The 25038-nt window shown below is 42.7% G+C and overlaps 1 long non-coding RNA gene across 2 annotated transcripts in view; it reads right to left on the reverse strand.

The window, feature by feature from the left end:
* Positions 1–969: 969 nt before the first annotated feature.
* The window catches only part of LOC149126005 (uncharacterized), a 170714-nt gene continuing 146645 nt past the window's right edge, over positions 970–25038 (reverse strand). Inside the window, exons 4-5 of one of the 2 annotated variants that reach the window (XR_016235140.1) lie at positions 4562–4624; positions 970–3546 (exon numbers count right to left, since the gene is read on the reverse strand). This is a non-coding gene — a long non-coding RNA (uncharacterized LOC149126005). Of the gene's footprint in view, positions 3547–4561; positions 4625–15532; positions 15666–25038 lie in introns of those variants that run through there. The other variant, XR_016235141.1, reaches the window with a different exon arrangement.

The following is a 25038-nucleotide window of genomic DNA, read 5'->3' on the forward strand; positions in this document are numbered from 1 at the left end:
CGCACCGCGCTGATCCTGGCAGGAGCCAGGAGCCAGGTGCTTTTTCCTGGTCTCCCATGGGGTGCAGGGCCCAAGCACCTGGGCCATCCTCCACTGCACTCCCTGGCCATAGCAGAGAGCTGGCCTGGAAGAGGGGCAACCGGGACAGAATCCGGCGCCCCAACCGGGACTAGAACCCGGTGTGCCGGCGCCGCAAGGTGGAGGATTAGCCTATTGAGCCACGGCGCCGGCTTTCCCTTCTCTTCAATGGATTTAAAACTAATGCTTCTATAAATGTTGGGTGGAAATCACCAGTGACATCGCTGGCTTCAAAGATTGGCTGAACCTCCTACTAGGTCTGTTCGGATTTTCTATTTTTCATGATTTTTTTTCTCCCACTTTGTCTAGTTCTTTGTTGGTATACAGTTGTTCACAGTACTCTTATAATCCTGTACTTTGATTAGAATCAGTAGCCATCATTTCTGTCTTCAGTAATTTGAGTCTTATTAGTCAATCTATTCACTAGTTTGTCACTTGCATTTTCATTAAAAAAATCAACTTGTGGGTTTTTTTTTACATATTTTTCTATAGTTTTCTCCAGTCTAATATTTACAGAGTTCTTAATTCTATTCTTGCTATGTCTTACAAGTTGTGGTATACTGTAGTTTATTTTAATCCATCTCTAAGTATTTTGCTTAATGTTTACAAATGAATGCATTTTACAATTTCCCTTGTGTTACTGATTTCTAACTTCATCCCACTGTAGTTAAAGAAAGTGCATCATGCCAAGTATTTAAGTACATTGGGACTTAAGTTACAGTCTAACATGTCTCTCCTGAAATTTGTATGGAGTTGGAGTTGTTACTCAGTATAATAGTCTGTATATGTATATAAAATCTGGTTTTATTGTGTTATCATAAACCTTCTATTACTTTTGTGTATTCAGAATGAGAAAGTGCATATTCCACAGGTACAGAACTACCTATGTCTCCCTTTAATTCATCCATTTTTCCCTCATACATTCTAGTAGCTCATTGAAATGTACATATATGGTCCATATACAAGCTTTTTATGCAAAGTATACCTTGATATTTGCATGGTACCCTTGCAATGTTATTAATTACACAGGGGACCTTCTTCCATCCCTTCCCCCTCAACATATTTAGTGTTGTTCTACACACAGTCTCTTCCAGACTGAATTAAATATTTAATGTTTTCTGATAAAATGTAATCCATTACATTTAAATGATCACTGAGATACTTGAGTCATTTTGTGGTTTTTATATGTCTTACCTATTTTGTCTGATGTCCTGCATGACTTTTTCATTTTCCCAACAGTGGTTCAATTATTCTAACACATTTACTACATTACATCAGGAGCTTAATCATACAGTGACCTGTGCAAAGAGGGACGTCAGTGACAAAGGTACTCACTGTTTTCCAGTCCGTGTTTCTATAACTCCCCAAAAAGAGCACGTCACTAATCATAGAAATCACATGTATTGCTTCAAGATCAAGTGTAGCAATTACAGAAGATATGCCAAAGGTCTAACATTAAAATGTCATTTTGTTAGTTTACATTCAGTAGCGTACGCAAACTGATATTTACAGCTCCACCACCTTCCCTTTCATTGTAGATTTAATGAAGTAAGATTTCCAAAAAGTAACTGTTACATTATATAGAAAACTATAGGGTTACAAACGTTTTTAACGCCAATTTTTTGTTATTGTTTCTCAAATGGTAGAAAACAAAGTAGAGGTGACTTCTGTTGGACTACTGATAGCTGTTACCACTACCCCTGCACTTGACTGCCATCTGTGTTTCTTCTCAGGGGTTCAAGCTGCCTTTCGTTTCACCCTTCAGGACTCCATGAGTATTTTTTGAAAGCTGCATCTAGTGGTGACACACTCCCTGAGTTTTATTTGTCGCTGACTGACTTAATGGGAAACCTGGTAATCTTATGAGCTCCCGGTTTGTGGGAAGTTATGTCTCGTGCTGCTTTCAGACTCCCTGTTTGTCACTGGGGTTCAGAAGACAGGGCTCTCTCTCCATTCATCTTGCAGTTCTCTAGATCCCTGTTCTCTGTGTTTTTAATCTTCTCATTTCCAGTCCCATGTTATGTAGATGTTGCTCTGACTTGCGGCACCTTCAGGCCACGTGTGCTGTGTTCAGTCTTCTTTCTGCTACTCAGACTGCATAGTTCCTTGTCTTAGCTTCAAGCGTATGCATTCTTTTGTCTGCCTCTTTAAATCTGACTTTGAATACCTCTGGCCTGTTTTTCATTTCAGTTACGCTACTTTTCAGCTCTATAATTTCTCTTTGGTTTCTTTTTTAGTCCTTTGTTCATCGATATTTCATGTGTTCATTTTTCTTTAATTCTCTGAGCATTTTTCATGTTTTTAGTATATCTGTGTAAGCATTATTTTTCCTTTCAGTGAGTCATACTTCCCTGGTTTTCTGTGTTTGCACTTTGGGAATTTGAATCTGAAAATGCATTAACTCTGGAAATCAGATTTTCTTGTTGATTTTTTTTTTTTTTGATGATTGCTTTAGGTTGTCTCTGTCAAGCATCAGCCTCTGAATCACTCCTGAGGCTGACGCTTGACACAGATGCTTTATGTCTTAGTAGGCTCCACTTCCAATATGCAGTCTGTTTCAGATGGCTAGTAATGAATGTCTGACTCCCAAAGTGAAAAGGGTGAGGAAGGTGGGACCATCGCTTTAAGTCACCCCTGGACTGACCTCAGAGAGAGTGGGAGAGCAGTGCACCCCTGCCCCTCCCCCACTCTGCGTACTGCTTGTGACCACAGCAGTATGGGCAGGTACCAGAGCACAGATTCCCAGTAGCTGCAGGACAGGGTACTTTTCTACACAAGCAAGTCAGGATCACAGGTACATCTGCCTGCCATCGGCTGCTACTGTGCTCTTGGCTGCAATTGGTTCCAGTAGTCGGGCCACAGCGCTCCAACAAAGTTCCCTGAGATGAGTTCTCCCGAGACAATTATCTAGTCAGGTGATGGATTCTTACTGCTTCCTATTCTGCTGCCTCCTCAGAATCGTTTTTTTTTTTTTTTAAATAATATTTGGCAGGTAAATTGCTGTTTTACAGGGCAGAGAAGTGACCAAGCTCCTTACCATTCAGCACACTTTGCCTGTTTGCCCATCATTCCATTCTATCCTTAGGCATTATGCCATGTATTTTTCATAAGAAGTAGCATTTACCCATGTCTGAGAAGAACTCTAATTTTTTTTCTACAGTGATTTGGACATATGCTTTGAATCTGCCTTATAGGGCGCTCTTGGATAATCAATGTTTTCATCAGAATATTGAAGAATCTAAGGAATCTTGCCTAGAAGAAAACCGACTCTGTTGCTAAGCCAGTGTTTCCTGGAGGAGTGTCAGTGTTAAGCAAGAGCAGAAAACAAGTGTGTGGTGGAACTGTACATGCCCCACAACTAGATATGCATGCAGAAGTCTCTGTCTCAACAGAAACTGGTAGAGTGACATCTTCCTTGATAACATGAAACAAACATACTTCGTGTCTCTGATGAAACTTTTATGACACCTAAGGGAGAAAGGTGAGAGAGAACACTGATCATAAATTTACAGCTGGTAAAGTCCAGGGCTTAAGTAAAAAACTTCTCAGTTACATTGATTTCTCAAAGTTAAATTTCCCCCTCTAACCATAAAGTAATAAACCACATCAAATACCTTTGAAGCAACAGAAATCACAGAAGTTAGGTATTTGCACACCCCAGTTCTATGAATGAAATTCCCTGCCACATTGCATTGCGCCCTTCCTTTATGGATGTCACTTGCATCAGAAGAGAAATGAGTGCAAGGTGGAAGTATTCAAAGACTTATGAAAAGACGAGTGGATTGTGATGAAATAGTAACTGTCATTGAAGTTCTCCCGTCCCATCAGTCATGCCTGAGTGTGTACAGAGGAACACACACACCCTCCTCAGCTCAGATATACTCATAAGAGTAAGCTTGTAAACTTCCATTATTCTCCCAGGCTGATATTCACAATGTATTGACCTTAAATGACAAAGAGTTCATGCTGCCGTTAGGACTCCACTAGATATCATTAGTAATAACTGGGACAGCATCGGACCAGTTTTTCAGTTGTGCAGAAGGCATACGTGCAGCAAACCAAGATCGCGTAAGCCAGGCTGGCTGGTCGATGTTTTAACAGCTTAACAGTGCCCAGACACTTGGGAGGCACCACCAGGGAATTGACAGGCTTTTCTTTGTAAAGAAATTGCTGAAAGTTAATGTAGGAGGCTTTCCTATCTATTCATTTAGGCGGGCCTCTTAGGGCCATTAAAATGCAACAGGGAGATGAATTCTACTTACTGCACGGTTTGAAAGAAAATGCAGTGAAAACACAGCATGATGCATGCCCCTAAATGTACAGCAAAACAGATTTCTATAAAGACCTTTGAGTTAAGAATAATTCTCAGAGCTTTTTACGGAGAAAATGTTAAAATATTTTAATTTGGGGATTTCTATGTAATACTTGCACATTGTAAAGAGAGGTACACAGCAGTATTAGATAGAACATAAAGTGACCATACCCCATCAAGTTGTATGAGTGAATTCTTCTAACGTCTGTGTCAGTTGTTCTCAAACTCTTCTTCCTATCACAGAGATTAAGAGAAAAGCATGTCCTCTGTATAGTTGATCACTGGCAACTGGATCGCTCTAACACAAGCAGCACTCTTAGCAGGATGGGGTACCCAGGCCCTACTCTGGGACTTATTCATTAGTGCCCCCAACACACCGGTGGTTTTCTTACCTACTCTTTCTGTACAACAAGACTCTGTATGTGAGCAAAGAGCTGTGGTGTGCTTGGATTGGGATGTACCATGTGCATAGCAGTGTCTGGCAGAATAGGATACAAGAGTGTCCATTAGCTTTCTAATGGCTGAAGCTAGTGAAAGTAATGCATATTTACTGCACTGCACCAGCATCTCTAGGCTTCTTGGTTTCCTCGTGGGGGGGGAGGGCTGACCCTAGCGTCTTCTCAGAACTGTGATGGAATTCCCATGCAGGAATTTGGTCGTCCGTTCTGCCATGCACTCTGAAAACAAGACGGATGGTGCTCAGACCTCGCCGGTGGATAATAGCAGCATCCGTCTCCAGGGTTCTCCAGAGGCCGATAGCAGTCAGTGGAAGCATTGCTTTATGAGCTATCAATAGTGCTTTATCCTCCACAGGCAAATATAGAGGAGAGTCACACCTATTTCTCTTAGATAAACTGTACTGTAGGAAGCAACTCTAACCTTATTATACCTAGCCACTGTTTACATTACCATCAGCTTAGGAACGCTGGAGGAGAGCGTGTTGTCATTTAACTGGGATGTGTTTTCCATAGTTTGCAAGTATCTTAAGGTTTATTGCTAGCAAGTGTTTGCTGGGAATTGATGAATATTCTAGATAAATGCAAGCTTGACACACTGTTGGGTGCCTATGTATTTTTTTTTTCCTTCATCATTGCCAAGTTCTTCTATCCCAAGTAAAGAATGGATGGCTTTGTGCATCCCGTGAATAATGTGTGCGACAACACTGAACATGGTCTCCATATGGTCTGAACCTCTAGGGAGCTGCACAGCTTGGTACCGCTGTAAGTGTTGTTTGGCTACTTTCTGTCTGCATACCATGTGTGCATTGTAAGAAAATGCTGACGACCATTTTCAGGCTGATCCTTCTTCACAGAAAGCCCCCACCACACTGATAAGTCACGGTTCACACAGGGTGACCTCACACCAGTCAGCTTTCACACTGCTGCAGTAGAATCGGGTGAGGAAGTGTTAAGCCTTCTTGAAAGGAGATCTCAGCTCCAATTAGGGGACTTTCCATTCTCGCACTCTGGGAATTTGGGAACTTGAATGATGGGCAGAATTCTCTTGTGGTTGCTGAAAGCCAGTTGGATTTTCATCCTCACTAACCGACCATTGAAACTGTGAGAACGTGAGAGACAGCTAACTTGCAAACAAGGGTGTGTTTAGAAAATCCATACTTTTTAACATTAAGAGGTTGTAGTATATATTTTTCAGGCATTGCATTAGACCTGGATAATCAGAAGTAGAGATCCCTACTGTGATTTCACCATGCTAGGAGTATTTCAGAAACTGTTCAGACTAACTTTTTAGGACAAGAGAATTGTAAACAGTTGTGCACATAGCCCATTATCACTCAATCCTCTATCAGTAAAGTTGACATACACATTGGGCAAGTTCTCACTGAAATGAACAGCATGCAAAGAAACCTTCGCACACAAGAAGAATGGATAGTTCCTCATCAAATAAAGCCAGCATCGGCATTTAAAGGATTTATGTGCCCCTTGTGAATTGTTTTAGGTGTACTGGTTGATGCCTACAGTAAAGGCAGTGGGTGGTTCAACCTGCTTGGTTAAGGTCTGGGGGCTGGCAACTGGCAAAATAGGACAGAGCTGTATTGCCAACAAGCAGATTGCTGTGGTTGGAAGTATTTTTGTCCCCACCCAATTCCCTGATGGGCTGGTAGGGAGAGGTCATGGGGCTTTTCAGAGGCATTCTGGGTTGTGCGGATTTTCGCTCATGAAGGGATGTGTGGGCCAGTCTTGGTGACCAGCCCTGAAGCAGGCTCGCCCTGCACAGGTGCCCCTTTCACAGGCCTGGCTGCCCTCCTCTCTCCCACCATGTGTGACGACCACGTGGCCCTCAATAGAAGTCTCGCGCATACGGGCACCATGCTCTTCCCCTCCAGAACTGTAAATAAACCTTGTTCTTTTTACCTAATCCAGGACAGAGCCACTATGTGCAGACACCAGGGTGAAGGGCGTGGTCCGGCTGACAAGATGTCTGCCTTGCAGGAAGGAGGCAGGCTGCTCTGTATCTGTAGAGAAACATTTCCCTTACACTTTCCTCATAGCAAAAAGTGAGATCTGTGTCCCCTCCGTGTCCATTTGAGTGGCTTCGGACTCCTGTGAGGAAACCCAGGAAAGATTACAAATGCAATGCAGGGGCTGGTGCTGTTGTGCAGTAAGTTAGTCCTCTGGTTCTAGTCCTGGCTGTTCCTCTTCTGATCCAGCTCTCCGCTGTGGCCCGGCAAAACAGTAGAAGATGGCCCAAATCCATGGGAACCCTCAAAGCAGCTCCGGCTGTTGCAGCCATCTGGGGAGTGAATCAGCAGATGGAAGACCTCTCCCTCCCAAGTAAGTAAATATTTTTTTAAAAAATGCAATGCAGTGATCGATGGTGGTATAAGATGGCAAGAGAGAGACCTGCCAAGACCACCTCCCCAAGAGACAACAATTTCAACAAGCATTCCTACAGCACAGCACCTTCACAAGTGCTAAGGAAGGCATGCCAGAGAGAGACCACACTGCCTAATTTTAAAACGGTCCTTGGAAGACAGCAGAAAATTAACAACTGCCTCTGTCAGCCCTTAGCTCCACTTAGCACAGAGACATCCCACCTCCTGCCTGGGCATGGGCAAGGATAGTGGCTCCAGCACTTAGGCTCGAAACCGAATCCCAGCTGTGCCAACCAGGGGCCAAGCCAACGACCTGGACACGTCTCTGGACCTGTCCTGCATGGAAGGTTCATGGCTCCAGTGTATTGCACTTAGAATGCAGCCAGCATCACTTGTGTTTGGTTGTGGTGGCCGCCGGAGCAGGCATCTCATAGCAAAGTAGATATTAGCCCTACACCAGTCAGCACTGGTAGACACAGGACTTAGGGAGAGGGTTGCCAATGACAGAGACCCAGCAGCCCCGTGACCTTGGACCCCTGCCCCACAACCTACTGAGAAATGTGTGTCCCATAAGCTGCTGCTGCCACTGAATACATACAAGAAGAGAAAGAGGACACTACCCAACTACTGGAAACACACAAGCCTACATCCTCAAGATGCAGCTCGGGAAACAGAGTTGCATTTTGTAAGCAACTAGTTCAATGTGATTGAAAGACCTGAAGGAGCAGTTGAGCAGACAGCAATGTAGGGACCCAGGACCTACAACAAAACAAGTCAGTGTGATGCTGCCACAGGAACACAGGGTAACAAATGCTGTAGTAACAGACTTGAAAGAAAGGGAGATTGAGGAAATGCCTGATCACAAATTCAAAATGTGATTATAAGGAGGCTCAAAGACATACAAGACAATACTGGCAGACACTTTGCTGAATTACTTATTCATAGTATGCATTATGTCCCTAATTGCCTCAAACAGACATAGATAGTGCTTTATGTTCAGACTTTCATTTGGTTCTTTTTCACCAAGTAAAATCCATAATACAGTTAGGGATGGGGTGGGCATTTTGATGCAGCAGGTCAAGCCACACCTGTGCTGCTGGTATCCCATATGGGTGCAGGTTTAAGTACCAGGTCTCAACTCCTGATTGACTCCCTACCACTGCAGTGGAACCTGGTGAAAGTCTGTAGACCCCTGGCACCTATGTGGTAGGCCCAGATGGAGCTGCATGCTCCTGGCTTTGGCCTGAACCAGCCTGAACTGTCACAGCCACCTGGGGAATAAGCCAGTGGACGGAAAATGAATACCTCCCTCTTTCAAATAAATCTTAACTCCTCTGCCTCCTGCCCTCTGCTGCAAAGCGTTTAAGACCCCACTTGTGTTGCCCACATCCTGTATGTGAACGCCTAGGTTTGAGTCTTAGTTCGGCTCCCGATTCTAGCTGCCTGCTGCTGCGCACTCTGGGTGGCATCAACGGATGCCTCAGCCGTTGGGTCCCTCCTACATCCCTGGGAGATCAGGATTGAGTTCTTGGCTCCCAGCTTCATCCAACCCCAGCTCTAGCTATTGGAGTCATTACTTGAAGACAGGTGGTTTAAATTATGCAAATGAGGACAAAGAAGATTAAAGAGAGGAAGATAGGCTCCAAGATTTTGGGGGACACAAGTAAATGTACAAATATTTGAATTGCTGCTATTCCTGAGAAAGATTAGAGGAATAAAGGCATCAAAAACTGATTCAAAAGCATGGTAGGTCTACACAGCCTGGGTCTTGAGAAAGATAGGCATAACCAAGTGCAGGCAGCTCAGAAGATCCCAGAGACAGAATAGGATCAGAGAAGACTTCATGCCAACACATAGTCAAACTCTCACAATTACAACAGAGTATTCTAAAATCTGTGCGAGAAGAGTCTAAGTCACACTTAATGTAGCCCCATGAGACCAACAGCAGGTGTCTCAGTAGATGCTGTCCAGGCCAAGAGCCAACAGATGACCATATTACAAGCAAACTGCCCACTGAGACTGCTGTACCCAGCAGATCTATCTCCCATTAATGAAGGAGAAACAAAGACTTATTAAGATGAGAAAAAAGTGAAGGCACTCCTCATTACCACACCAACATCATCAGAGTGGTACAGAACAAAGAAGCAGAATGAAGTCGGAAACTGCAATCATGGAAACATATCAAAGTACAAAACACATTTTATAAAACCCCCAAAGGCTATTCAAGCTGAAAAAAAATTTTCTTTAAATGACTGGGTGTATCCTTACCTATCAATTAGATGCATGACAGTAAACACAAATTTCCTCAAATGACACAGATGATCTGAACTTGAATTAAAAAAAACAAGCCTGTGATAATGCTGCCTGAAGCAAACTTAGAGACCCGTGGATGTGAAATAGCAGCAGAGAAATTTCATGCAAACAAAAACCAAAAGCAAGAAGGAGTAGCTCTACTTATTTTCATCAAAAGCAATTTTAAGACAAAACTGTAAAAACAGGCAAAACTGGTCCCTATATAATCATAAAGGGAATATTTCTGGAAGAAGATAAAGTGATTTCAAGTGTGTTGGTATGTAATGTCAGAAACCAAAATTTCAAAGGCCACTGTTGCATCTACTGGAAGATAGAACTTCAATAGCATTACAGTGGTGTCCTTCTGTTTTTTGAAAGACCAAGTCATTGAGACAAAAAGAAAAACAGCAGCATTTTTCTATACTTAAGACCAAATGGACCTAACAGTTATACAAACATGTAGCCAACTGGTACAGAATACACATTCCTTCCATCAGCCTAGAAAACATTCATATACACCATGTATCACATGCCCAAACAGGTCTCCACAGATGAACAATTTGTGCCCTTTGTGACTAACCTGAGATAAACTAACCTGAGATAAAACTAGACACCGACAGAAGAACCTTGAGGACTTACACGACTACATGCAGTCTGCACGTGTTCTCCATCACACGAGACACTTCCAGCTTCCTTACAAGTCAGATGGAAATACACAGAAGTATACCACGTCAGAACGCATGGCATATGCTACACAGCAAAAGCCGTGGTGAGGCCAAAGAGTCTAACAAGCACCTGTACCAAGAAGACAGAAATATACTGAACTGGAGGATGTACGTCAGTGATGTCAAAGCGTAAAAAACATGCCAATTATTGCTTACAGCCACTGTCTGTATTCCCACTAAACTAGGGTCTTTCTGCTTTTTTACTTGTTAACCTTCTTGTTTCATGAAGTATTAAGCCTGCATACTGCAGTGTAAATTTAAAATAGGTTATCTCAAGAACAAAATGGTAGGAGGGAGGGAACCGGGGAGTACCATTAAGTTGTGAGACTTGTATCTACAAATCATACTAGTCTGTTAAAAACTGATAAAAATAGGCCGGCGCCGCGGCTCACTAGGCTAATCCTCCGCCTAGCAGCGCCGGCACACTGGGTTCTAGTCCCAGTTGGGGCGCCAGATTCTGTCCCGGTTGCCCCCTTCCAGGCCAGCTCTCTGCTGTGGCCAGGGAGTGCAGTGGAGGATGGCCCGAGCACTTGGGCCCTGCACCCTCATGAGAGACCAGGAGAAGCACCTGGCTCCTGCTTCGGATCAGCGCAGTGTACCGGCTGCAGCATGCCAGCCGCGGCAGCCATTGGAGGGTGAACCAACGGCAAAGGAAGACCTTTCTCTCTGTCTCTCTCTCTCACTGTCCACTCTGCCTGTCAAAAAAAAAAAAAAAAAATACAATGAGCTGGGGCTCAACCCAAGGCCAAAGTTAGCAGAAGGGAAGAATAGCAAACATAAGTACAGAAATGTGGGCAGAACAATACAAAAGATCTAGGAAATGAAGTTTTTGAAAACATCATTAGTGACCCTTTAGCTAGATTAAAAAAAGAGACAACCAAATAAAATTAGAGGTGAAAAAGGAGATCTTATGTCTGACACCACAGAAATGCAAAGGATTACTAGAGACTATCATGAACAATTCTATGCCTAAAGTTAGAAACTTTGAAACGTTGGATACATTTCTGGATACATGCGACTTACCAAAATTGAACTGTGAGGGTTAATGCAACAGACTGAATAAGGAAAAGTCTGTCCACAGAGAAGAGCCTACGTCTGCTTAGCATCGTTGCTGAATTCCACCAGACGTTTAAGAAAGAACAGGGCTATTGCTGTGGTGCCTTCGGTTCAACCACGGCTTACAGACCTGCATCCCCCTATCAGGGCACCAGGTCGAGTCTGGGCGTTTTGCTTCCAGTCTGGCTCCCTGTTGATATGCCTGGGAAGCAGAAAATGATGGCTCCGGTACTTTATTCCCTGCCACCCCGTGGGAAAACTGAACGGAGTTCCTGGCTCCCGGCCGCAGTCATTTCAGGAAGAAGCCTCAGATGCAAGATCTATGTCCAGTTCCACCACTCTGCCTTTTTGATAGACAGATGGACAAATGGAGATAGCTATTTTTTAAAAAAGAAAATCACTAGTATCAATGTCTCTCCCATTATTCCAGCAAATTCAAAGGGGAGGACTACTAGCAAAGTCACGCTTTGAGGCCAGCACTGCCTTGACTCCAAATTCACACAACGCAAAGTGACAGGAGGGAACCATAGACCAACGCGGATGAAGAACACAGATGAAGAGAGTCTCACTAAGTAACAGCAAATCCAACCTAAGAACATAGCAGACATCTCCTTTGCCAACATCAAGTGATGTTTACCTATGGTACGGTTGGACATATACAAATCAAACTTAATAAGTATATAAGGAATGTAACTCAGGATGGGCACTTGGCATAGTGGTTAATCTGATGCTTGGGATATTTGCAGACCACATCAGTGCACCTGGGCTTCAGTCTTGGCTCTGTTCTCCAGCTCCAATTCCTGCTCCTACGCACTCTGGTAGGGAGCAGGTGATGGCTGAAGAACTTACGTGCCTGCCACCCACGTGGGAGACCTGCATGGAGTGCCAGTCTCCAGGATTCAGCCTGTCCCAACCCTGGCTGGCTGGGGCCTTTGGTGAGTGATTCAGTGGATAGGTAATCTATCTATGCCTGCACCTTTCACGTAAATAAATTTTAAACGTAAGCAGGGTTGAAAACATTAAGGGACATATATGACAAGCCCAGAGCATCCATCATATAAAATGGATGAAAGCTGGAAATCTTTTCTCTAAAATCTGGAAAAAACGATGTCTAGTCTCATTGCTCTTATTCAATATAGTACTGGAAGTGGCAGCTAGAGCCATTATGAAAGAAAAAGAAATAATAGGCATACAAACAGGAAAGGGAGAATCTAAATGACCCCTGTTTCCAGATGATGTGACTACGTCAAGACAGACCTTCAGATTCTCCCAAAAGACTACAGACCTTGTACATCTGTTCTAATAAAGCTGCAGGACACAAATCAACATGCAACTTTCATTTGCATTTCTGTACACCAATTAAAAAACTTATCAAGAAGGAAATTAGGGGAGCTAAGTCATTCACAACAGCTACAAAAATAAAATTTCTTAAAATTTAGTGATGTGAAACACCTTAACAATGAGAAGTACAAAACAGTAAAGTAAGAAAATGAGGAAGAGACACAAAAAGTAACAAATTCCCCAGTTCATGGACTGGAAGAATTGGTGGCATTACCATGTTCACACTACCCAAAGTGAAGTACAGAGTCAACACCTTCTCCGTCATAATACCACTGACATCCTTCCCACAACAAAACATTTCTAACATCCCTAGGGAAACACTGAAGACTTCAAACAGAACAATCTTGACCAAGAGAAACAAAGCTGAGGCTCTACAGTCAGATTTTAAGACATGTATACTGCGGTGCAGCTGTAACCAACTCAGCACGGTACTGACATACACATACACACTGACCACTGCAACAGAATTCATACTGCAGAAACACGTCTACACATCTCCCACCTTGGATTGTCCACAAAGAGCCACAAACACAGACTGGGTAAAGAACAGTCTCTTCAAGTGAGGGTACTGGGAATTCTGGGCATCCATATGCAGCCACCTGAAACGGATTCCTACTTATTACTCTCTACAATGATCAGCTCAGAATCAATCAAAGACTGGGATGTAAAGCTGGAAATCATGACACGATTCATTGATAGAGGTACCACATTTTGGTCAAAGAGCCCAAACACAGGCAAAAATGAATGGCATTGTATCAAGCTAAGAACCTTCTGCACAACAAGGATATTGGTAATTGAGTGATCAGGAATTTGAGAACATAAACTACTCATATGACAAAGGATTGATCTGCAGTGTACACAAGGAACTCAACAAGTAGAAGCAAACATTCAGTTAAGAAATGGACAAAAGGACTTGAATACATGTTTATCAGAAGAAACATACATGACCAACACATATATAAATGCGGGGTCAATATCGATAGCCAGCAAGAAAACACATCCCAAAGACACAATGCGGTATCACTATTCCATTTAGAATAGCTTTCTCAAAAAGACAAAAAAAAAAAAAAAAAAAAAAAAAAACAGACGCTGGTGAGAATGCAGACTGAAAGGGGCCCCTAATATACAGGTGATGAGAATGCAAATTATTGCAGCTCTCAGGGAGAACAGTAGGGGAGTTCCTGAAAAAAATCTCAAAGTTGTTCTACCACGTGACCAGCTCTCCCACTTCTGGCTGTGTACCTGACAGAAATGAAAGCCTATCAAAGAGATACCTGCGCTCCATGTTCCCTGCCACACTGTTCACATAATTAAGATATGCAATCAATCTAGGTTTCTATTATTAGATGAATGGATAAAGAAAATGTGGTGTATATATACACATTAGGATTTTGTCCTTTTTATGGCTAATATTCCATCATTTGCAGCAAAATGGATCACCAAGGTCATACTCTTGGGCAAAATATGCCAGAGACAGAAAGACAAATACCACACATTCTTTCTCATGCCTAAGTTAACAGAAAATGTCAATCTGGACTTGAGATAGTGATCACCAGAGGCTGGGAAGAAGGGATACAGGGAGTCTGGGTAACTGGCCGCGCAAGCCAATTAGAAGTGATAGTGATAGGTTCCTGTGTTCCGAGAATAATGGATCAGCTGCAGTTCACGATTTTGTATTAAATAAAAAGCAGGAAGACAGCAGGTAGGCTCCAAACATGGAAAATGAGGAAGCAGAAACACAGAGTGTCTGCCTTGACCAGTTTCTGCTGCATCTATCTGCTGAACTCTTGCATGTTAGCTTAGAAAAATGTAAAAGTATTCCATGTTAATAAAAAATATTAGCAATTTCACTGACGAGACATTTATATGTTGAACACAGGTGATGCATTTTGTGCAGGTTTCACTTCCTCATGCATTCTTTGAAGTCCTCACATTTCAGGGACTGTTGCATTGGTCCCTGGATCTCTACTGTAAGTCATTCCTATTACCCTCAAGTGCCACATGGCAGTTTGCTATATCCATACGTTTGAATAAGTGTCATAAATTTATTCGGTAGTTTTATGGAATGGAACTGCTCATAGAATTATACATGGTACTCAGAAATAAATAATACATTGAATATTGTTTCTAGCTTTCTTTGAGGACATCTACCTTTTGTTAGAACTCTGTGCCCCCAAATATTTTCTAACTTTCAAGCCACATGAAGCACCCACATGTAGGCTTGCCTTCAGGGTCACCGGTGGCTCCTCAGCTGGTAGCCAATCAAATGATTTGCCACTGGACATGCAGCCCAGCTGGGTTTCAGATGACTGTCATACCAGCCACCAAGTGGCCACAGTCCCATGAGAAACTCAGGGGAAAACTGCTTATCTCTGCAATTTTCAAATTTTGATTCTTTTCTTAAAAACAGAAAAGTGATTCGTATATTATTTGAGGACAGAAAGAAAATCATTTTTGTCTTGGATTTCATTCTGAAGGACAGTTAGAAGCCCGCAGAATTACCAGAAAATAGGAGCTATCAACAATAACTATGCCGCTCCTTTCTGCATCTGTCTTCGTGTCTTCGTGTCTTCAACACACCAAGTTCTCTGTACATGAATACCCACCAGATGCACCATCATTGCCAGCACTGTAACACAGCGGGGAAAAGAGGAGAGCATGAGGGTTCTTTCCCCCAGCACCGAAGCCACAGCTTCAGAACAAGCCCAGCTAGGACTCAGATTCTTGCAATGTCTGCAGGGGAGCTCCAAGGAACTCTGACCTTTCCCAGCAGTTCTAAGTTCGACCCTGGGAAGGTGTTTCAGCCAGCTTCACATTATCACACTTAGATACCCGAGGCACTAACATTCTAAACACAAAAAGGCTTAGGCAGCTTGCAGGTTTGGAGGATCAAAGTCCAAGAGGCGTACTGCAGGCTTGGTGGCTGGCCCTTGATTGTGACACCTCCTGGAGACTGGCGGATGTCAACAGCAAGATGACACGCAAGAGCAAGCAGGTGACAACTTCTCAAGCCAGGAACCGAGATCATCTGGTTGGGAGAAAAACTCAAGCTTTCAGATTCAGTATCAAAGGACATGCTCCCGGGACCTCCCAGTAGACCCTGCCTCTCCAGTGCTGCATGACCACCAGATAGTACCTGCAAATACATGAACCCCTCAGAAGACACAGAACTCCATCCAGAGCACAGCGGCAGGGAAAGGAATTCCGTTCATCTGACAGACCTCCAGTGCTCCACCTTGAGCAGGACAAAATCCTCAGCACAGCGTTTCCATGCCTCTTCTGTACTGAATTGTGATTGAGGGGGCAGAGGGATGAGCCTCCTTGATTCCATTTTAGCCAATTAAGGGTTCTCTGCAGGCAGTGGTGGTGATCAAAGTCGAATCCATCTGGCGCAATGACACAAGCCCTCTCCTGAGGTTCTGACTAGCAAAGTTCACGACTGAGGCTTAGGACCGAAGGCGTAGGCATGGCAGAGCCAACTCTGGCATCACACACACACACACACAGCCTAGCCTCACATGTGAGCATGTACAGCGTATCATCAGGACCAGCTCTGGTTGACACACTGACCGCAGGACACCCACTGCTCATGGACAGGTGCCCCATTACAGTTCTTAACCCAGATCCATGTTCCTCCACCTCTCAGGCTTGTCCCTAGTAACCTCTGGAACCTTAAGTCTCTTCTAATAAGTCAATTTTCAGGATTTCTGTTATCTTCTGACTTCACCTTAACTTATGCTTTCAGTACCTACACATTTAACTGAAGTTAATCACAGAGATAAAATTTTAAAGTAATGCTCTAACATGTTTAAAAGAAAACATAGGAAAAAACTGGCATCTGGTCAAAGACGTTTTGGGAAGATGCACTTGAAATTTTGTATTTCATACAGTTGTGAAGTTTGCTTCTTGAAAGACAATATTAAATGAATTGAGGAGAAGCCAAACACTGGGACAAAATGATCACATATCACACAGGTGATCCTGGACTCAAATCTAGAGTAGATAATGAACTTTAAAAGCTTAAGAAGAAAATATTTGATTCAATAAAACTGGGAAAAGGATTCTAGCAATTTGCCAGAGAAGTCATAGAGAGCAAGAAAATACACCCACATGGTCATTTACAAAATGAAAACTTATGTGCAAATATTCATAGTAGCTTTGTTCACAATTGCTCACATCTGGAAACAACCTTACTGTGCTACAGCTACTGAATGCATCCACAAACTGTGGTGTGTCCATACTCCATGGTAATGGAAAGGGCCAACGCCTCACCCTGGTATCCACTCCGGCTTCTCGCCGGTCAGAGAAGCCTGTGCTTCTGCAGAATGGAAGCCACCTGCTTTCGCCCTGAGAGGCACTCAGGGCCCTACCGAGTCCAGCTGCAGTTGGAAGAACTATTTCCTTGAACTCGCGCGTGGTAATCATCATGGAATTCATTTTCCTTCCCGCTTCACTTCATCTCCATGATTTCTGAAATCCTCTTAGATAGATTCCCCTTTATGAGTTCTGCCAGAACCAAATATTCAACACCCATTCAAGGAACATGTTAAAGTTTCATTATTTGCCCATATACTTCTTGGACCACTTCAGAGCACATAGATGGGGAGATGTCATTTATTTCCCTCAGGAATTGAAATCACTGTTACGCAATAGCTACTGCTATCTTTTCCTAATTAACTGCTTGATGCAGACTTGCCTTTGTGTGAAGATGATCTATTTCTATCTTGCAGAAGGTTTCGTTCCTTTCATAACTGTTTATGTTTCAGGATCTCACAGGTTGCCTGGACACTGACTGCTGCCATTCACTCTGGTACGTATTCACTTCCAGTTTGCAAGGTAACAAGCAGCTTCTCTCAGGTTTGGAGATATTTTTCTGTAATTTCTTCAATTTCCACTCTCACCAACATACATATGACTTGCTTTTTCTATGTTCCTTGATTTTTAGCAAGTTATTAGGGGAAGATCAATTAAATTTAATCTTAACAAAATTTAATTTACTTTTAATTTAATTATATTTTATTTTTGATAATGATTAATTGTATTTCCTAACTTTTCAGATTTTCCATCTTTGTAAATGTATTGTTTGAGGTAATATATTTGCTTATATTCCAAGTCTTCTAGTAAATCATTTCATTTTCATGGATATATATTTGATTTCCCAGAATTGCATTATATTTATCTGATTACTCTGTTTACATAATAGCTTCCAACTCTTTCCACGGCTTTTCAAGCTTTGCTATGGGGATATTAATCTGATTTTTCAACAATTATTCTTCTCAATTGTGTTGAATACACTTACATTTGCACCTTGCACCACTACGTTATATACCTGGGAGGTACCCAGGGCAATATATTTTAAAGATGAAGAATATTTCTCGCTAGAGATATGGATAGCCAGGACCACCCACCTGAGATTACAGACAGAGCAGTCTGCCCCGTGAAAACTCAATATAAACAGCTTGAACAAGAATACTTTTAAAAAGCTGTAAGGAGAGAGAGGATCTTAAAAAAAAAATTCAAGGAGAATGTGTATTAGAAAAAGCAATACATCGATTGCACTTTTTTGCACCAAAATAAACTCACGTTTTCATTCCCCTGAATTATCTTAAGGTAGTTCAAAAAGTTAGTGGAAACATACAGTTGGAAGTTTATTTTGGCGATAGCTTTTCCCAGAAAGGATTTTCCTGTCTGGGAACACATGGACCTATCCATCCTCTCACATGATTAGAGATTTAAGTTTGCGAACACTAAGAGCAGACAGACAAACCATGCTTTTCCATTAACTTCTGATTTTGAAATTATTCCAAAGTAGCAAAATTTTGTAGCAATGAAAAGCAGTACACAGACCTCCCATAAAGTCGTCATTCTGATGTGCTTATTTTTAGCATTCGTCCAATTTCCTTTGCCCTGTTTATCTGTCTAATTCTCTGTCTATATAGCCTTTTGGGGGCAAGCGGCACATACATTATGGCCTGTTTGCATTAAATGATTCAGTGTGCCGAGCCTGAGAACAGGGACACTCTCTCTTCCCTACATGGAATGTGACTGCTGTCCTCAAAATGCCTTCATAGAATTTCTCGCTCTCCACCCCCTGGCCTTGGAGCACTTATTCCATTTAGTTGGCATGTCTGCTGAGCTTCCTGTAATCTGGAACGTTCCTGCCATCTTGGTCTGTCTTTGGTGACAGTGCCACACAACCCTCCTTCTTGTGTTTCTCTCAAGCTTCCTCCTCTGCGCTGGGCTGCGGCAGGGTAAGCTGGTGCCCGTCTCGGGCTTTCTCTCCTCTGCAACTGTACATGATCTCCTGGTCCTGGGGGATTCCATCAGCTTTGATTACCAGTTTAATTGTTATCCTCTTTCTTCATTGCCAACTAGTTGCAGCTTCTTCCTGAAATTAACAAGCAGGCTTCGGGGAGATAGCTGAAGACCAAGTAAACACCCTGTTCATCACCGTCATTTTCCCTAGACCCAGCATCCACTGATAATTGTTGTCTGATTGTATCTGGATCCTGATGATTACAGAATGATTTTCCTCTGAATGTATCAGCTTATATTTACCTTCTCTTGTGAGCCAGGACTCCCCACCCCCCGCCACGTTTCCTGCTTATCCATCTCGCTGTTACTGCTATGGGCATGAAGTCTGACTTTCCAGCATTTGAAATTCTTTTCTGTCGTTTCCTAGTTTGGTGTTCAAATTGTCCTAGATGTGGGCAGTTAGAACCCATCTAAGCCGACTCCCGCGTCCTTGGTCATTTTTTCTTTGGCATTTGCTTCTATTTTGACTTAACAAGATGTTCCAGGCTCATCTTGTTCCATCTCCGTGCCCATTCTGTGTCCCTAAATAGGCCATTTTTCTGAGGACTCACAATTGGTTTTAGTGAACCCAAGAATTCGAGGTTACCTCATCCTGATACCCTTACAGCCAGTGGGTGTCTACCTCCTGGCCACTTCAGATGGCAGGAAGTATAGACACGCATGTATAACACATGTATATGAGTACAATAGGTACACACATGCAGGGGCATGCAAAACGTTCCTGGAAAAACAGGCTTGAAAGATTCTATTTTTCCATGAACTTGTTAAAACCGTTTGAGCTTCTATTTGCATATAAACGTGCACATGATCAAACAAATCCATATAAGAGTCTTCAAAGCATTCATGGAAATGCTTATTAGGAACAAACTACTCAGGGTTATCAAAAGTTTTGCACACAGCTTCACTTATCTTTCAGCGTCCCTTTCTCCACAGTAAAAACTCTGGTTCTCTACAAACTCAATACCTTGGCTCATTTTCTCAGTCCACTAGGAGAAGTGACATGGTTACCTATCACCTCCCCTGCATCACCACAATGGACAGGAATACCACTTAACGTGAGTTGGGGACTCGCTGGCGGTTCTTCCTCTCACCACAACCTAGGATTGAGGTCCTCCAGTCTAGTTCCACTTCTATAAATAATTTTTCCTTTTTTCTGCCTTTTTCCATTCTTATTTTCCTGTCATGTATTTTTTCTCCCTTCATCATCATTATAGTTTTCATTTGGGGCTGATGCTGTGGCACAGTGGGGTAAGGTGCAGCCTGCAATGCTGGTATCTCATGTGGGCACTTGTTCAAATCCTGGCTGCTCTACTTCCGATCCAGCCCTGTGCTAGTGTGCTTGAGAAAGCCGTGGAAGGTGGCCTAAGTCCCTGGGCCCCCTGCACCTATGTGGGAGATCCAGAAGCAGCTCCTGACTCTGGTACTGATCTGGCCCAGCCCTGGCCATTGCAGCCATTTGGGGAGTGAACCAGTAGATGGAAGAATTCTCTCTCTCTGTAACTACCTTTCAAATACATAAACAACTCTTTAAAAAAAAAAACACTTTATTAAAATGTAATCAGGACTAACATTTGTTTGGAGTAGATGTGTGGTGAAGCTGCTAAGTCCTCACTTGGGATGCCCGCCTCCCATTGTCATGTGCCTGGCTCAGTTCTCGGCTCTCCTGCGCCCCACCCAGCCTCCTGTCCCTGTACACTCTGAGACGTAACAGGGATGGCTCCAGCACTTGGATCCCTGCCAGTCACAGAGAAGACCTGTGAGCTCCTAGCTTCAGCCTGGCCCAGGCATTCAGAGAGTGAATCAGCAGACGAAGGCTCTCCCTCTCTTTGTCTCTCTGTCTCTATGCTTTTCAGATAAAAGAAAAATAAATATTTACAAGAATTTGCTCATTTATATTCGGTTGTGTTTGTCTTCTTCCCATAGTTGTTGATATAATTCTATTATTTGAATTTGAAGATTGCTGACACGCTATCAGATACAAAAGAATGCAGAAGACACCACTCAGAGAGACGTCGGTCCCGCCACATTCCTGCAGATCACCAGGTAACTGCATTATTCACTGTTGGAGCCGCCATGTTTCCTTTTGAAATGATAAGCAGGCACATTTTGATTCCTTAATTCCCTTACATCTTACACAAATAGCAGGTTCCCTTATATGCCCGTTTCAACTTTTTATTTAATAATGTCTCCTGGAAATCAGATGGTATCAGTTTATGGAGACTTTCCTCATTCTGTTACACAGCTGTATTAGGCTCCATGGCAAGCACATTTTTTATTATACTTTATTCCATGTTGTAGGCTTGGACTTGAAATTGGTTTCAAATGCTTTCTACTTAGAAATAATGCTACAATCAAATAACTTTGGGCTTATGGTTTTTCATTGTTGGTGGTTTATCTCCAGAATAAACTCCTAAAAACAGAGTATCCGTGGGGAAAGGTAACTGTACTGGGGGTTTTGTTGTTCCTTCAATAGGGGTTGAATTACCTTCCGTCTCCACAGGTGATGTAAGAAGATAGCTACTTCCTGGGCAGCCTGGTGCTTGGTGCTCCGGGCAGGCAAGGAAGCAGGGCACCGTCCTCCCCTCCATCAGCTCCAACACCTGGTGCACTTGAGGTCTTTGCTTTTAAAAGGTTAGCTCATTTTCTGTGAGACGAGAGAAATATCCACTCCTAGTATTTGTCCTGTGTTTCCAAAGGTGAGAGGAGAGTCCAGGTGCTCATTCACACTTTAAGTCATCCACTCAGTGTGACAACACATTTGCAGAATGATGGCCCCAGCCAAGCAGGTGTCTTTGGGCTGCTTAGGTATTGCATCACAGAGCTACAGACCTCTGCTACTGGAACCTGAAGATCTCCAAGTTGAATTCCATATGGAAAAATAAAACAAGAGATGGATTTTACCTCTGATAAAATAAAGGACAGTAGCTGACAGAAATGGAAATAACAGGCTTAGATGATTCCATGAGGTGCACTGCTCTCTGATGTCCTGGGTACTTGGAGACTTCCTGTGTCCTCGCAGCTCATTCTGTTCTCAAGGGAGAAAGAACCATGTACTAACTCCAACGTTCTCACGATCACCGACATGTTTGTGTTGTTCTGTCTCCTATGGAAGACAAGCAGCTCTTGGGCACTCCCCAAATCTGTTAAATTAATAAGTCACCTAAGATAAGGGATCTTTTGCAATGAGAGGAAGCAATTTTAAATTAAATTCAAGATAGGAAGATAAATTATTTTATTTATAACTCCTAGCTCATCACATTATAAAAAGACTAAACCTTTATCTTCATAACTATATGTATTGCCTTGCTTCCCTGTGCATTTTAATTTTGTTTATTACACAAAGAAATGACAGTTTGTCCTTTTTTGTGTAGCAAAAAAAAATGACAGTTTTTTTTTAATGGTAATTTATTGAACAAGGCAGGCTTCTGTCTGTCATCTTCCAAGTAGTTTGGATGGTGAGCATTTTCAAATTACATGGTCTGCAATTCCTGGTTACACTACATGGATACCTGCTCTCAGACCCACTGAGCTGAATGTGATGAGGCTGCATCCGGTCCAAATCTGTTCGGGGAGCATAATGGAAACTGCTTCACTGAGGCTAGCGAGGCTCACTTCACTCTGTCAGCCACTGGAAACCACCTGGTACCACCACAGACAAGTCGCATTCGTGTTACAACACCATTGGATTTCTCTCCTAGGGTGTGGATGACAACCAACCCGGCTGTGCAGGGACCATCCAACACGACAGGTTCCAAGATAAGCAAATAAGCAAACTGCTTAGTCCATGGGTGCAGACTCAGCATGATGAGCACAAACTCAGACAGGAAGATTCCATGTAAACAGGAGTAGTAGAAATGCGTCTCTTGGACTTAAGAACAGGTCCTCAGGCACCAAAGAGACAAGGCAACATTTGTCTCCTCCTCCAAAGATAAGAAACCAAACATAAGTAACTACATTTTGATGCGAATGCCCAAAAGAGAACATGGGAACCCGTAGGACACAGGGCCCCGTGATGACGGCATAAAGAGAGGAACAAAGTGCACCGGCAGCCATAACTCAAGCCTGTGGCTGGGCTAATCCAGGACAAAGGGCAGGTGACAGATGCCAGACCCCATCTACAGTGATGCTGGTGTCTGCAGTCTTAGCAACAGGAAGCGCGACCATCATCACGGACGTGGGGCCCCACTGAGGGTGCTCCCTGGAGGACACACCGTAGTGTGCTTCATAGAGAAAGCTCAGGTTTCTAGTCCACCCTCCAGCACCAGAGCACAGGCTATGACAGTGTGATGCCACCGTGAGAAAGGAGTCACTGCTGGCACATGTGCAGCTCCAGGCGACAGAAACCCCTGCATCGTCCCATCTGTGCAATAATCCTGCAGACGTCACACCACCCTAGCAGAGAGGACCACAGCCTAACGCATCTACCCAGAGCCAACAGCAGCAGGGACCCTGCCACCTTAGTGTGAGCAGTATCACACACTGGGACAGGTGCTTTGGCCACAGCAGGGCGGGTTCTGCTCGCAGGTGTCTAGAAGCCGGGGTTTCTGTCTCTGAAGACCTGGGGATGTTCCCTTCCTGCTGCCCCCAGAGCAGTGCATACCACCCCAGAGTGGGGACAGACCTTGCTTTGCGTCACTTTCTGAGCCTGTTCCACCTTTGGAGGACATGGACAGTTGAATAAAGGTGACAGATAACCCTCCATTCTTCTTTTTTTTTGCAGTTTTCTTTCATTTATGAAGGAGAAACAAACTTTCAAGACAAGCCAAAACTGAAGGACTTCTTCTTAACCAGACCAGCCTTACAAAGATGTTGAAGAGTTTAAGGGAACCCTATTATTGGAAACAATGAAGGGTAACATCACGAAAACGTTTGAGACTACAAGACCTACTAGAGAAAGGAAAAAAAGGATATTCAAAGTAAAAAAAAAAAAAAAAGATGCTTAAAAAGGAAGAGACTAAGCCATTACCTTTGAATACTTATTTTTAAGGTAAATGGACTAAATATGTCAATGAAAAGATACAGACTGGGTAGATGCAAAAAACGAGTCCCAACATTCTGCTGCCTACACAAAACTCATTTCACTCATGACAGGATTGAAAGTAAAATGCTTGGAAAACATATTTCATGAAAATGGAGATGAAAAGTAAGCAAGATTAGGTGTATTGATATCAGACTACATAGATTGTAGGGCAAAAACTGTAAAAAGACACAAAGAATGCCACTACATAAATAAGGGATCAATTCCAAAAGAAAGTGTCAATGTACACACCTCTCATACCAGCATACCCAATTTCCTAGAAACAAATATTATTCAAAATATAGAGAAGTTTCATCAGTGAGTAGATCATTGAGACAAAATAATCAACACTAAGCCAGCAGAGTTACGCTGTACTACGGACTGCATGGATGTCACAGACTTTTATGCATATTCTATACAACAGATGGCAGGTAGACTCTTCACTAGCATATGGAACAGTCTCCAGGATGGACCATACATCAGACAATACACCAAGTCTCAGCAAATTCAAGAGTATCACAATCATGTCACATGTCTTCTCTGATCACAATGGAATAAAAGTAGAAATTAGCATTAAAAATGGTAAGGATTATTGAAACTCGTGGAGACTGAACACACTTCTGATGAACAGTCACTTACTGAATATATCAAAAAGTAAATATGAGAAAATCTTGGAGCTAATTAAAATGGAAATAGCATATCAAAACCTATAGGATACACCAAAAGCAGCACTAAGAGAATTTCACACCAGCAAGGGCTTACCTACACAAACAAAAAAAAGATAGCCAATAAACAACCAGAGGATATTTCTCAATGACCTAGAAATGCATGGATACACAAACCCAAAGTTACTAGAATGAAATAAATAATACAGGTAAGAACAAACAATGACATAAAGTATAAAATATAAATGAAATGAACAGCTGGTTTTAGTCAAACATAATCAAGACTCAAATAAAATCAGATATGGAAAAGGAGATACTACAACTGGCACCAGAGAAATCCAGTGCATCACTAGAAAATATCAGGAACAAGTATATGCCAACACATTGGAAAACATCTATGGATA

Source organism: Oryctolagus cuniculus, chromosome 6 (assembly GCF_051225735.1).
Source record: "Oryctolagus cuniculus isolate XC-2025 breed Fujian yellow rabbit chromosome 6, ASM5122573v1, whole genome shotgun sequence".
NCBI classification, from domain to species: Eukaryota; Metazoa; Chordata; class Mammalia; order Lagomorpha; family Leporidae; genus Oryctolagus; species Oryctolagus cuniculus.